At 40.8% G+C, this 15017-nt stretch overlaps 1 protein-coding gene across 7 annotated transcripts in view; it reads left to right on the top strand.

Annotated features, from left to right (window-relative positions):
• elavl4 (ELAV like neuron-specific RNA binding protein 4) overlaps nucleotides 1–15017 on the top strand; it is a 258140-nt gene that overhangs the window by 207832 nt on the left and 35291 nt on the right. The gene's annotated exons all lie outside the window — the stretch shown is intronic.

The following is a 15017-nucleotide window of genomic DNA, read 5'->3' as shown; positions in this document are numbered from 1 at the left end:
GTACACCTCCCTCAAATGTGAGGGAGGTGTACCGTTGCACCCCTAATACATAGGTTGGTAGATATGCAATATTTTCATTGGTGTTGATAATAAAAAGGCATTTGTGCATTTCTGAGTAACATTCTACTTAAATCAGGCCTGACCTTCAGACATCTGCTACGAGTACACCATGAAAGTGCCAGTTTTAACCAAACATCACACCTTGCCTTTGTGCTTGTCTCATCTGCATGAAACTCCTATCTTATTACAGTTCTCCTCCCACCTTTGTACTGTGCTTGCTGTGCTGGGCACAGAAATACCAAAGGCAAGGGCAAAGTATACTTGAAGGTTAGGGAAATACCATGTGATAGTGATGTTTCCATGATATTTTGCACTGCTGTGAAAAAAAGAGCAGCAGAAGACTGCTCACATACCTGCATGGCTCGACTGAGTGGTTTATTTTGTATTTGCATTCACGCTATTTGCATATGCGTTCTGAATTTCAACTCTAGTTTTTTTTTCCCACAAAGGAGTTACCCTTCCTTCATAGCTGTTGGTATGTTCTCTCCTCTCTTGACTTGAATAATGGATGTTCCCCTTCAGACTGAGTCCCTGTTCTCTGCCTGTCTAATAGCAGAGTGCAGTATGGTCAAGGTAACACGAGTGGAGAGGTGCCCCCTCTAGGTGGGACAACTGTAGCCTTGACTTGTACTTTCCTTTCCTGTCTTTCTGGTTTTATTCTTTATTTCTTGTATAATCATCACAGTCACAGTACATGCTGTCTCTGTGGTAGCCACACATGGACACACAACCAAATACAGATAACACACACACACACACACACACAACAGTTGCAGTTCTACACTGACGGAGGCTAAAGCACAGGGCATCTCCACTGTTAGGAAGTCTCTTCATCTTTCATCTTGGTGCCTGAAAACATTTTAAGATTCTACTTAAGTGCATTTGTACCTCAGAGCGTGCCAAATGTGCCCACTTGAAAGGATATAAAGCAAGGTTTCATGCAACTACATTTGTATTTGTGTGTGTGTGTCTGTGTTTGTGTGTATGTGTATATGTGTGCTTTATTAGCCAGGAGCCAGTTTTTCACCTCTCTCCTCTCTTCTGGTCTCTCAGGAGCAGTCATTTTTCTTTGTCAGTCAGTCAGTGTTTGGGGAAATGATAGTGGGTTTTAGAGAGAGAGGCTTTGTTTGGGCAGGAACAGGCAAGAATAGAGCTGCTTCCTTTCATCATCATCATCATCATCATCCTTTTACCGTCACCTCCTAACATTATGCTCTATCGCCTTCTCTGCTTTTGTTGTTTCCTTCCTACCTTCTGCCTCTTTCCCACTCTTCTCTTTCTCCTTTTCATTCTTGCCTTGCCTCTCTCCACCCTGAGCACTCGCTACATCCCACAACCTCTTTCCCTCTGTCTTCCCCTCCCAGATTGAAGAGGCGTGTTATTAGCAAGGCAGCCAGTGTGCCTGTCGGTGTGTGTTAGAGCGAGATAAGCACAGGTAGAGAGAGTTACATAAGCCTCTGTTCATTACTGTAGAGAAAAAGGAGACCAAAGAAGAGAGTGAGAAGAGGAAGAGAGAAAGACAGATTGCTGTACCTTAGTAAGTACATTGTGCTCTAATGTTGCCTGTATGGCTGGCTGGTGGTTGATAAGTAGCCTTGGCTTGGAGGATTGGTTAAGAGGACCTTCATTAGGTTGGAGTCTCTAGACTGGCAGCTTGGCACCACAGATTGCAAATTTGTTTTTGTTTTAAGGTTTCACAAAAAACTAAATAAAAATTTATCTGGATTTCCAAAATTAATATGGCAATTTTAAAAACATGCAAATACACTTGGGCTGCACTTTGAAGAATTTTAATTTCTTACTTATTAGTTTCATCATAAAGTGTTTATTCTCTTAAATGAACACCTGGATATTGGTAATCTAAAAGTGGAAAACTAACAAAGTCATGATGTAGAACATCAATTTACAATAAATGCTGCTTCATGGGAGAGAATGTGGAAAAGTCATAAAAAACAGGACAGAAGCAGATTTCTTTGCTTATATCATGACTACCTCAAAAATAAAAATAAAAATCTCCCAGATGTTCTAGCCATATGTCTTTTGACATCACCAAGCACAACAAAGCTTGCTCATACACAGACACCACAAGCAAGTCCGAAGAACTGTAGTGATGGAACTGAACAAGACGGGACTTTCATGGGTAGAAGACAGACAGGCTAAAGATAGTTGAGTAATGCATCTTGTGTGAACTTTATACACCATCTGGAATGAAAATGGTCAGTAATAAATGCATAGCTTAAGAGAGCAGTACCTCCCTTTTCTGTCTTACAGTCAGTTTATATTGTATTGCTGATTTGATTGGTTAAGATAAAACTTTATTGAGCCCATAAGAGAAATTAAATTTTAAAACAGCATAAAAAAACAGGTACACACATATGAGATATTGATTGCAAAATAAATTTTGTTGCCCCCGCGTGGAAGGTGAATATTGCCACAGAACAAGCTCATATAGTAGGTAGGATTACATATATACACATAACACTACAAAAATACTAAACTGTACTAATGCTGCAATAACATTATATTGATGCATTTGTATGAATTATGCTGTATTGATGACTAAACAACACTATAAGGGTAATGATTGTAGTAAAAACAAAAAGAGCATACAGTATATATACATAACTACCACTAAACTATTCCTAAAAGCTCAGTCTGTGCTCATCTTTGCTGTTTCAGGGTGTGATGGCAGTGGGCACTAATGAATGTCTGAAGTGATCCATCTTGCACCTTGGCGCAGTGAGCCTGTTACTGAAGTTGCTGTCCATGTGCCACAGATCATCATAGAGTGGGTGGAAGGGATTATCTCTGCTAGAATAGATGTTGCTCATAACTGCCTCAAAAACAAGTTGGCCTTGTGTATGAGCTTGTTGAGTCAGCCAGCTTCAACTGCATTTATGCACCTCCCCTGCACACTGTGGGGGGAAAAAACTGCACTAGGTAGCTGATTGCAAACAGTAAAGTGTCTCCTTTCAGTGCCGGTCTTTAAAAGTGTTGTTTCCTCTTTTGACCTCAAAGAGTAGCTGAAAAGATACTAAATAACTCCATGCAAAGCCTTCAGTACCCTAATGCTTGCTTCTTCTAGGCCCACTTGCCTTCTTTGAACTCTTTCTGAACCTGAAGGTGTATAATTGTGTATCTGAGCAATTACGAATCTCAAGATAAGGTAGATGTTGAAAATCCAGGTTCATTCTCTAGTGCCATGTGCTTGTTCTTTTGGGGTCACCTACTTCTATTTCATTTATTTTCATGTTGAATTGGAAGATGTTGACGATCCTTTACCTATTTTTGAAAAGTATGACAGAAGAAGTGATAAATGGGCAGATGTAATGATTGTAGAGTCAGACTTGATTCCACCATGCTGGAGGTGGTGTCATACCTGCTAAAGAGGTTTGAATCATCAGCAATAGGAGTAGAACAGCGTACAGAAGTCATGGTTTGGCTCACATCACAATTTGGTATGAACTGAGTACATTGGGGAGGAATGGAACAACAGAATTTTTTCTGCCTAGATCTGGTTGCTAGTATAAGGGCAGTGCATGTGTGGAGTGGGTGGTCGTGGAGGTGGGGGAGGGAGACAGTGAATTATGTGATGCATAATTTTGAGTCAGCACTCACACCCCTTATAACTGCGGAACAACGCCGTCCTCGTCCGCTCCACATTCATAAGTCACTGTTATCCCAAAGTTTACATGGATCTCTTAGTCCTTTCTACTGGCACGTTATAGAGTACACTTGAAATTTTTTTGGCACTTTGACAAGCCACTGTGGGTGGAATAAGTTTGCCATGTCAGAGTCAGCACTCTTTCTCTCTCCATCTGGCCATGACAACGGCCATAGTAGTTTGTCATTGATGCTGCAATTTAAACATCTTGAACTTCTACATAACATCAGGCCCAGACGATATCCATCTCTGCTTCATTTTTAGGTTCAAAAATCTTATTCTTACATGAAACCAAACACACAGTAAACACCATAATCACTGGTGTTGTTAATTGTCTTATACCTGTCTCACACTCTTGCAGCAGTCCTGTACAAACTCAAGGACAAGAGTAGCTTGTGCATGTATACAGACAGGATCTGGCTCTCAGTTGTGCACACAACTGTGCTGCTCCACTGATCATAGACAATTGCAAATGGTTGTGGATATCTCAGCCTCTTTTGTTCCACTTCAGTCTTTACAGTGCCTTTTCAAATGATCACTTACTATGTGCTTTTGTGTGCATGTTTGTGCCACAACTTCATCTGTATGCGAAGTATTTGTCTAGGGGCTCTCTAGCCAGAACCAGCTTAGGAGCAGCTCAAGGCCAAACAAGTGTGAGAATTAAAGACAAGTACGGTCCTCTCGTCTCAGCGGAGAAAGGAGATGAGCAACACTCTCCTGTTATTTAACTAACACTGAGGTGCCCTTAAGCGAGACTCTTGGCAATGATGTTGAGAGAAAGAGTGTAAATGCTCTGCAAATTTACCTTAGCAAGAAAATAAGCATGAATGTCCACGGCTTCTCACCAAGGAAACAACAGCAACCCTTTTTCTAAATCCCACAGAGAGCACATGCATGTCAATTACAGTTACAAAATGAAGGAAATTGTTCCAGCAATGAATTTGGTTTGTACTATGTCGATCCCATTAGATTTTTTTTCTACTTGTGACAAGCTAATTAAATGTACAGTTACAGGGTTGGCACAGGAGAAAATAAAGGAAAGCCATTATGAAGGCCTTCTTCGAGAGAAGGAGCCAGAAAGCAAAGCTGATAATAAAAGGTACAATTTGTACTGAATTTGACTAAATTAAATCACACAGCAGGCATGTGAGAGATTCTACAGACTGTGTAATACACAGAATTGCACAGTCTATACACAAAATTGCTAGTAGAACTTTGACATCACCTAAAAACATTGCTAAATTTAATATAAATGTAAGCCACCTTGTTTTTGTTTCTTCAGATTGAAATACACCATTTTTTATTTTAATTTTTTTCGGACTGCATTTATATGTATACAGTGGTTTTCCATCTATATCAGGCGCTCACTACACACCAGGAGCATCTTGAGGATTAAGGACCTTGCCCAAGGGTCTGTAGTGACTGTCCGGCCAGACTGGTGTTTGAACCAAGGATCCTCTGGTCTGAAGCCCACTGCCTAACCTCTAGACCATCACCTCCCCAAGGCACAATATTTACAGTTCAGAAACTGCTTAGGGAAAATCATCAGTAAGTGGCTCGTGCTGCGTCAGTTGAACATTAATGAAAATTCTGCTTTGAGAAATTATCATTGAACAGAGGCATTGGATCTGATTTTGCCACTTGGCCATAAATTAAATATCCATGTGGTGCCTGTGGTTCAAGGACGAAAAAGTGATTGGATATCGGTCAAGGTGTTTCTCATAATACGAATTCAGGCAAGTGAGAGCCATGAAACACACCAACAAGAAATATAAAAAAGAGATGGTGAGAGAGCTGGCACGTACACTTCAAAAATGTGGAATAACAATAAGGAAGGCTTTTTATGTGTAAGAAAGAGACTGCACACAATGATACTGGAACACAAAATTCCATCTTTCTCACCGCTTCTCTTTTATTCTGCCTCAGTCACACAGACATGCCTATGTGCACACAGTATTATGTAAATAGTCTCATCGGCAGAGTGCTGCTGTCACTGAGCGAGCATCCTCTGGGCCATCTAGGCAGCCTCATTAAAACAAGGCACAGCATCCATTAATAGATGCCAGCACACACACACATGCATGCATACATACACACACACACACATATACAGTTAAGAATGCACACAGAGCATTCACAGACAGTAAAGGACCCCCCAGGAAGCACATCTCTAAATGTTCCTCTCAGGTGGCGGTCAAAAAAAATCTCACTGGAAACGATTCAAATGTCAGTGGAAACAATGTGTGAAAAGTGTGTATATGCGCAATTGTGGCTGCAGCCAGCATGAAGCAAGTGTTATGTGTCGGACGCAGCCCGGAGAACCGACCAGCGTTTGAAGGACCCAGTATAAAATAAGCAGAGCACGGTACAAAGGATAACAGAGTTTAATGAACATAACAGTGCTGTGAAAAATATAAAAGTGCGTGGTCTGGCGTGGTGGATTGCGGTGCGCTCCCAGCAGCGCTAACGGTCCGGAGCCAGAACTGGTTCGGACCCAAGGACCCCGCTGACACCCCCCAGGTGGCCGCGACAAACCGAGTCTGTGAAAGAAGGAATCATTATGTGAGTCCACACTCAACACACAGAGAGAACGCTCAAAGGTGTACAAACAGCAAACACTTCCTGGCTCAATTGCAAATCAGCTTCCCACCCTGCAGGCATAGAACACCCTGTTCACAAAACTCCACTGCAGTGGAAGCCGATTTAAACAACCAACATACAGCTCAATATAATAAGGTGTGAGGGACACCACATTTACCGACTGTATAAATGTTAGTCACAAAATCTAACGTACCTCAGGAAGTGTGCTGACGAGCGTGAGACCTCACCCTCTCCTCTTTCACAGACCATGCATCAAACCTGGACGTTCTCTGCATCCACTGATGATGAGATGGCTCCCGAGATGACGATCTCACCCGTCTGGTCACAAGGTCGAGTCTCTGGCAAATACACACTGTGTACTCCAGTCTTAAATGCCACCATGTTCCAATCCATGTAGATGCACCACAGCTGTGAGTCCTGACGAGCCGCAGGTGATCAGCCTCAGGTGATCAGGGTGAGGTCCTGATAAACTCAGCTACACAGCCACTCAGTCCCAAATGCAAGCCACCTGGAAGGAAAAACAAAAGACAGGACAAAAGACAGAAACAAAAAGGCAGCCAGGCCCCCCCAGCCATACAACAGCAAGACTGCGTTTTGCCTCTGGGACCCCAAGACAATGCCACAGTGCTCTTCAGCTGATGTGGTTTTTTTCCAGTATCCATGGAGTTTTTCATGCACCCATACTGCAGTACATGTTTGGAATAGTTTCGGCCATGATGGTGTAACAGTATCGCTATCCCTCCCCTCCCTTAACAATGCCCAGTCAGGATATAGAGCAACTTTTCAACTCTGTTTCTTGTTGGAGCGGAGCTTTTACTACAGTATCACACAACTGTAAACCCAAAACATCAACATGAAATTGTTCAGGTTTTACCTCGGTCAGTTTTCCTCAATCACACCCTGTGCGTCCGTTGATGAGAGAGGGAAAGATGACCAGGACTCAGTCCATTTCTCAGATTGACCTCACCTTTAACAGAATGAGCCAAAGTAATAATAACAGAGTCTCTGGGTTCATGCTTAGTTTGCCCTAGCAATCAGGCTCTGAGCAGGATCCCCGTCTACCTCTTGCTGAACCCATATAAACTATCTGAGTTTCTGTCTAAACATTACATCACTACGCTAAGATGTTGTATTCTTTCTTGATTGGTCCACTTCTTATCCTGCGCACAGTGCAGTCTTCCTTCTTCTTGTATCCCAGCACTGATCATGACCTAAAAAGGAAATATCATACAAATCCCCCAATCATGATTGAGCTGCACGATCACTCGTGCCTCAATGAGAAAAACAACTTGACCTCGTTTCCTGATTGCCCAGTAAGACAAACAAACTTGGCCTTGTCTCAGTTAATGAATCATCAGAAAAATAGAAAAACATGTTTTCACATATATACATACATACATATACACATATACATACACATCCACATACATACTTATATATATATATGTATATACACATATACATATACATACATACATATACGCATACACATATGCACACACATACCTATACACATACACATATACATATGCATATCTATATGTACATACATATATAGTATATCTAAACATGACTGGGATTGAAAGAGATAGGAGCATCTTATTTACAATATGTGAAATGGAGTTTAGATGGGGTAAGGTGACATTAGTGCAGGGATTTGTAAATGAGTTGTCATTGCACATGATTTGTGGACATATTAATATTGCATGTGATTTGTGGACATATTCTTGCATGTGGTTATTTCACAGTGATATTGTACAGTCTGACAGCAGCAGGGAGGAACAACCTGCGGTATCGTTCCTTCTTGCACTGAGGCGACTGGCCTTTTTTGTATAGGGCGTCGGTGTTGTGAGTCCAGTCCGGTTTGCTGTTGAGGTGAACACCCAGGTATTTGAAACTGACCACAGTCTTTATGTCCCCCCCCCTCGGATGTTCACCGGTGGGTGAGGTGGTGGTTTCCTCCTGAAGTCGATCACCATCTCCTTCGTCTTACTGGTGTTGAGACACAAGTGTTTGTGCTCACACCAGTCCACAAAGTCTGTGATGACCGACCGGTACTCCAGCTCGGAGTCATCACAGACCTTCTGGAGGTGGCAGCTGTCCGTGTTGTAGGTGAAGTCTGAGGTGTAGAGGGTGAAGAGGAAAGGGCGAGAGGACGGTGCCCTGGGGGGCCCAGTGCTACACCTTACCACCTCAGACTAACAGCTGCGCAGCTGCACGTACTGCTGGCGGTCAGTGAGGTATTCTTGCTGTTTTTATCCTGTAACGCCATATAATTCAGTCACAGATAGTCCAAACTATACCTTTTTGGAATCTTTATGATCAGGCAAATAATGTGGAATATTTTTCAATATGATTGGAGCATCTTTTAATTTTGACCTCTGTGTAATTCTTCAATTACACAGGTGAGGGACTCAGCTCCGCCTCAAAGGTGGGGCCTTCTGTCATCCTCATCAATCAACATACTTTTCTGCCCTCACATTAACTTCAATTAAAAGCAGCCAGCAGGACCATACACTGCTATTGATTACCTCTCACACCTCGCACCATGGCTGCAGCTCAGACAGTTGGTTCTGACAAAGGGGCTGGTTTTGATGGCATAATGTAATTATCTGTCATGGTGCCAACTGTTTTCATCTCTGAAGTTGTGCTGCTCTGAAAGCTGTCCTTCAAGTGCCTTTTTTCCACACTCAAAAATATACCTGTACCTGACCACTGATTGAAAAGTCAAGTGGCCAGTCAGTTTTTTCAAAATCCCGGCAGAGCATATGTTACTTAGCAAAATTTACTGTGTACTTGGCAATAAATTTGATTCTGATTCAAATATAATCTACAAATATATGGACCTTGGCAGTATTAAACAATTATGTAGGGGCCTTTTTTAATAAACGTGGGTGTGCTGTTATTGATGTGGATATGATGAGAAATTTGAGTTTATTGATTATTTTAAGATGTCTGTCTTTGGTGTTCTGCTTACTTTGTTTTGAATTGGTTTGGTTTTGCTGTGATAAGTAAAAGTTCTTGGGGTAAAAGGGGTAGGTGTATATAAGCTTTGCTTCTACCCACACCCTTTCGGTTGCATGGGTTGACTGGCTGAGAAATCAGTTTTGTTTTGTTTTATTTGTTGAGTTTTATTTTATTGCAAAGTACTGAATAAACTTGAACTTGAACATATGCATTCAAGATGGGAATAGGCTTTTAATCCAATGGCCTACAATCTGTCCAGGGCAAGACTACATCGTTGATACATATAGTATCAATGTTGTTTTCCAATCTATCAGCCATATATAAATCTGGATAGGATGAAATGGGTGACAATATTGCAAATAAAAATAAAAATAAATAAACAATAATGGATTATTAACTGATCTCAAGGTCTGTACGGGGAAATATCAGACTGCCGTGTTGTCCGTGCGAAAAACACAGAGGTCGGATATCCCCGTACAGACCAAGCAAGTGAGGTTAATATTTTGTTATATATATAAACACGCAAACTTACAGTATCACCTGAATATGAAAGCTGCTGAGGGCTCGTAGTCAGACCTGTTTGCTTCACCTCCATGAAGAACTTGCTAACAGATGGTCCAGTCATTAGCTCGTAAGCTTGTTTCAGATGCTGTTTAGATATTTATGGAGTACGTTCATGTCTGACTCAGTTTTCCTAATTGTTTTTTTAACTTCCTGGTTTGTAATGAAAATACGCGTTGCGGACCGATTGTCATGGTAACCGGTCCGGATATGGGAAAATATCCGACAGGTAATCAGCCAATCAGAGTGTGCATAGCGTCGCAGCCATATAATAATAACCTTTATTCAACCAGATAAAATCCCATTGAGATCAAGACCTCTTTTACAAGGGTGATCTGGCCAAGAACGGCAGCAGCGCAGGTCATAATAGACAGGTTAACATCATCAAGAGAATATTAATACCAAATAAAATACAGTCATCTTGGTCATTGTGAGTTGTAACAATGTGTTAGGGAAAAAACAGATTAGAATTTAAAGACACAGGCATTGTGCAAAAGAATTCCATTCACGATCTCTTAAAACAGAGCAGAAGGCATTCAAAGAAGTTAACCCAGACAATTTCAGTTCAGATTGGAGAACATTCCAATCAGAACGAGCAGAAAAACTGAAAGCTTTGTTTCCCGTTTCAGTGCAGACACAAGGTACACGGAAACGTAACATGTTGTGCGATCACAGAGCATAACGGCTTTCAGATCGCTGAAGTAAACTGGATAAATAGGTCAGAATCAGTTCAATGAGAGGCTTGTAAACCAGCGTCATCCAATGTGTATATCGCATTACAGTCAAAGAGGGCATGGGACCATACAGACTTCACATTATTGAAAATGGAGGCCCAAATAAGGCCCAAATTAACAGCCAGGAATTAAACAATTTGTCCCATAAGCAGAAATGTAATACTTTCCACCTTTAAGAAGGCACTCCATCACCATGACTACTGACTAAGGTCTTTAATCCCCTATTGCTCCCGGTGTGTAGTGAGCGCCTTGTATGGCAACACCCTGACATCGGGGTGAATGTGAGGCATAATTGTAAAGCGCTTTGAGCGTCTGCTGCATATGGAAAAGCGCTGTATAAATGCAGTCCATTTACTGACCACTGAAAATCTTACATAGTGAATAAAAACTGAAGTAAACCTATTTTTATTATTATTATTTTTAATTACCTTGACCTTGATATTGGCTCTTTCGTGCATCACCTTTCTTCATCTGTCTTTGTCATGCCTACACCAGTTTGCTGATTTTGATTAATGCATCTTAATTAGGTCTAATGCAACACACACAAGGTCATCAGTCGCTCTTCACACACTTAAGCAATGTTCTGTCTTCCCATAAAGATTGTCATCTACTAAGTAACATTGTTTTGACTTGTTTTTAAAGGCTTTCTGTGGAAGAGATTCTGTCTGGGATATCTTAAGCTTCTGTGTTACAAAATCTGAAATTAACCCTCTGGGGCCGACGCCGTCGTATACGACGGCTAAGACCAAGCTTTACTAAATTATAAATTATTTTAATGATATGAGATAGAAACATACTTTTTTGCTGAAAAGTTAACTCAGCGGACTTTCGAGCCAGCCGTCGGCCATCTTTGTACTCCTCATAGAAGCTGTGTGATGACGTGTGCAATGTGAGGGTCCAATCGGAATTGGTTCACCGTCACATGGTTTTCCAAAATCCAATCGTAGGGCAGATTTACCTCACGTGAAAAGCCAAAGATCGTTTTCAGGAGTGACATGTTACTAGTTGGCCCGTTTAAATAGCCCCCTGGGTGCTCCAATGAGTACATACTGTTAGGCTCCAATGCGCCCTGTGCCATTACGCACAGCGATCAGTGAAAGCAGACGGAGAGCCTCTGATGACAATCTTACGTGCTCAAACAAAGAGTGTGTAACTATCCTTCCCACTGTAGCCAAGTGCTTGCTCACAGGGGGTCGTTTTGACCGTTGGGGTTTTACATAATTATTGTATGGCCTTGCCTTACAATATAAAGCGCCTTGGGGCAACTGTTTGTTGTGATTTGGCGCTATATAAAAAAATTGATTGATTGATTGATCAGGATTACTCCACTAGTTTGCATGTGAATGTTACTGGATAACTCTGTTGCTTTCTCAGCGTAAAGCACTGTTTATCATATCAATGGAGCGAGGGGGAGGGCCGCTCCTCAGACTGTAAGGAGCCAAAGTGGGCCAAAGTGTGAATGAATGCTGCTTTAGGAGGAGCACAGAACACTCAAAAACACAGTAGAAGTAGAAGTTTGTGATGTGACCTTTGTGTAATAGCAGACAGAAATTGCTTTGAGATGAAGACAGCAAAACGCATAGACCATTTTGTATATATTGTTCAAAATATGCATTTGTGTTTATTGTTTGAACCTTTTTGTTGTACAGTGTTTCACACAAGACCTCAAATTACCTTTATAAAGTGTCAAAACAGTTGTTTATTATAGTTTGCTGTGTGTTTTGAATAAATGTGTGGAAAATTATTTTCCGCTTTACTTTTTCCTTTCTTATTTCTGATTGTAAACCTTTATTACACTTATAAAACACAACAAAAGCATATATATTATGAAAGCACAGGTTGAAAAAGGGAGACATAAAGCTTGATTTTGGGATGCAGGGAGAGCTGTTAACAGCAATAATAAAACATTTATGCCAGGCGAGTGAACTGTCCAAGAAATGCCCTCGGACCCCAGAGGGCTAGGAAATTCTTATGATTCTGCTGACTTTAAAGGCTAAGCAGCTATGATAAACGCCTTTTTTTAGACTGTAATTGCTCAATTATAAGAGAACACTATTTACTACGATGTGTACAGTTAATACTAATTTGTTCTCACTACTCCTGTTTTGTTAGGGGCTGCCACAGCAGATTTGGCATGAGTCCACAGTTGCATTTGACACAAGTTTTACACCAGATGCCCTTCCTGACACAAATCTAGATGTACAGGAAGATTGAGGAACAGGTGAACTTTGAACCCTAGACCTTCTTGCTGGGAGGCAATCACTGCATCTATAATTAATCAAACTTCCTATTAAAATGGTATATTGCCCCCACTGTAAATGGGGCATGTTTAAAATCACTGGCAAAATGTGAAAAATAACCAAAGTAAAACAACGAGAAGTGTTCTGTATGGTATCTAAAAAATTATATTTAAATCTCCCATGATGCTATATCGTGCAGCAGATAGGCAAAATAATTGTGCATTTTTGTGATAAAAGCATGAAATTTGGCACAAATATAATACAAATTAACTACTGTTTATTTTCAGGTGTGGTGGTATCGTGGAGATGAACTCTAATGACCTACAGGCGTCAAGAATTATACAGCAGCCAAAATTGAAAAATGTTTCAAATGTATTGAAAGGTATACCATTTTAGTTGTCTGATTATAAACTTTCCAAAAAAGTATACTTTGGACTCTCTATGACTGAATGTTACAGAGTAAAAACAGCAAAAACGGTGACAAAGGTCAAAAGTTAGAGTTGCTCCAATTTTGGTAAAAAAAAAAAAAATAGTGATGCAAATTATTGGTTACGCTAATAGGATTAATAAATGGAATAGTTTTGAATGGTTGGCTATGTACCACAGGCTTTTAAGGTGGCAGTAATTAAACCATTACTTAAAAAGCCATCACTTGACCCAGCTATCTTAGCTAATTATAGGCCAATCTCCAACCTTCCTTTTCTCTCAAAAATTCTTGAAAGGGTAGTTGTAAAACAGCTAACTGATCATCTGCAGAGGAATGGTCTATTTGAAGAGTTTCAGTCAGGTTTTAGAATTCATCATAGTACAGAAACAGCATTAGTGAAGGTTACAAATGATCTTCTTATGGCCTCGGACAGTGGACTCATCTCTGTGCTTGTTCTGTTAGACCTCAGTGCTGCTTTTGATACTGTTGACCATAAAATTTTATTACAGAGATTAGAGCATGCCATAGGTATTAAAGGCACTGCGCTGCGGTGGTTTGAATCATATTTGTCTAATAGATTACAATTTGTTCATGTAAATGGGGAATCTTCTTCACAGACTAAAGTTAATTATGGAGTTCCACAAGGTTCTGTGCTAGGACCAATTTTATTCACTTTATACATGCTTCCCTTAGGCAGTATTATTAGACGGTATTGCTTAAATTTTCATTGTTACGCAGATGATACCCAGCTTTATCTATCCATGAAGCCAGAGGACACACACCAATTAGCTAAACTGCAGGATTGTCTTACAGACATAAAGACATGGATGACCTCTAATTTCCTGCTTTTAAACTCAGATAAAACTGAAGTTATTGTACTTGGCCCCACAAATCTTAGAAACATGGTGTCTAACCAGATCCTTACTCTGGATGGCATTACCCTGACCTCTAGTAATACTGTGAGAAATCTTGGAGTCATTTTTGATCAGGATATGTCATTCAAAGCGCATATTAAACAAATATGTAGGACTGCCTTTTTGCATTTACGCAATATCTCTAAAATCAGAAAGGTCTTGTCTCAGAGTGATGCTGAAAAACTAATTCATGCATTTATTTCCTCTAGGCTGGACTATTGTAATTCATTATTATCAGGTTGTCCTAAAAGTTCCCTAAAAAGCCTTCAGTTAATTCAAAATGCTGCAGCTAGAGTACTGACGGGGACTAGAAGGAGAGAGCATATCTCACCCATATTGGCCTCTCTTCATTGGCTTCCTGTTAATTCTAGAATAGAATTTAAAATTCTTCTTCTTACTTATAAGGTTTTGAATAATCAGGTCCCATCTTATCTTAGGGACCTCGTAGTACCATATCACCCCAATAGAGCGCTTCGCTCTCAGACTGCAGGCTTACTTGTAGTTCCTAGGGTTTGTAAGAGTAGAATGGGAGGCAGAGCCTTCAGCTTTCAGGCTCCTCTCCTGTGGAACCAGCTCCCAATTCAGATCAGGGAGACAGACACCCTCTCTACTTTTAAGATTAGGCTTAAAACTTTCCTTAATGCTAAAGCTTATAGTTAGGGCTGGATCAGGTGACCCTGAACCATCCCTTAGTTATGCTGCTATAGACGTAGACTGCTGGGGGGTTCCCATGATGCACTGTTTCTTTCTCTTTTTGCTCTGTATGCACCACTCTGCATTTAATCATTAGTGATCGATCTCTGCTCCCCTCCACAGCATGTCTTTTTCCTGGTTCTCTCCCTCAGCCCC

The sequence above is a fragment of the Thalassophryne amazonica genome, chromosome 10 (assembly GCF_902500255.1).
Source record: "Thalassophryne amazonica chromosome 10, fThaAma1.1, whole genome shotgun sequence".
In the NCBI taxonomy this organism is placed as follows: Eukaryota; Metazoa; Chordata; class Actinopteri; order Batrachoidiformes; family Batrachoididae; genus Thalassophryne; species Thalassophryne amazonica.
This window is presented reverse-complemented; position numbering and strand designations above follow the sequence as displayed.